Here is a 900-nt window from a genome sequence, read left to right on the forward strand (position 1 = left end):
TATATATATATATATATATATATATATATATATATATATATGCACATATATATATAATGCAGTAGGATCAGGCGAATGATAGTGGTTAAAAGCAATTCGTTAATCTCTAACATAGACATAGCCTCGTAAAGAAAACACGGATGACTCAATAATTCATCGACAAAATTTATTGCTCAATGCATCAAACACACTTTGTCTCATGTCGAGACTAGACAGAAAACTCCGATTAGATGACAGAAGCTATACAACTCCATTTTGGAAGCAATAAACATTGCTTATAATTCGATAAACAAATCTGTAAATAAAAGAGATGGAAGAGTTAGAGCTGTTTTACTACAGCTGTTTCAAAAAACACTTTTTCATCAAGTACATACGGCTGTGTGGTTGAAAATAGTTCGCCGCTGTAATAGAGAATGCAACAGAAACCAGACAAGCAGAAAGAATTTTAAAAAATGTGGGAGTGTAGACTGGAATCGGTAAAGAACAAACTGCGTGCCCTACTCACCGATTACCTTAGTAAGATAGATAAATAGATAGTGGTGTGGTGTGGTTTCATTTCGTTATCAACATACTCCAATTATTGTAGTGGCTACAGTCGATTATAATCTCATTAATGTATATATGGCGTCAATAATAAGTAGCCGGTGCAATGAAAACTGGAATATTTACTGCTTAGAATAGATTAATATAGCTAATAAAAGGTCCTGTAGAGGGGGAAAAAACAGGAAGAGGAAAAATGAGGAAAATTACGAAGAAAAAAACAAAATGTATAAGGACAAAATAATGTGATGGCAATAATTTTATTTGTATGCATACACGCATGCATATGCTAGTACACACACACACACAAATGTAACTTCGTAGATGTACGCATATGAAGCATATATATATATATATATA

At 32.6% G+C, this 900-nt stretch overlaps 1 long non-coding RNA gene across 1 annotated transcript in view; it reads right to left on the bottom strand.

The window, feature by feature from the left end:
- Positions 1-152: 152 nt before the first annotated feature.
- LOC128250909 (uncharacterized) overlaps positions 153-900 on the bottom strand; it is a 26,080-nt gene continuing 25,332 nt past the window's right edge. Inside the window, exon 3 of the long non-coding RNA XR_008266845.1 lies at positions 153-295. This is a non-coding gene — a long non-coding RNA (uncharacterized LOC128250909). The remainder of the gene's footprint in view (positions 296-900) is intronic.

Source organism: Octopus bimaculoides, chromosome 2 (genome assembly GCF_001194135.2).
Source record: "Octopus bimaculoides isolate UCB-OBI-ISO-001 chromosome 2, ASM119413v2, whole genome shotgun sequence".
Classification (NCBI taxonomy): Eukaryota; Metazoa; Mollusca; class Cephalopoda; order Octopoda; family Octopodidae; genus Octopus; species Octopus bimaculoides.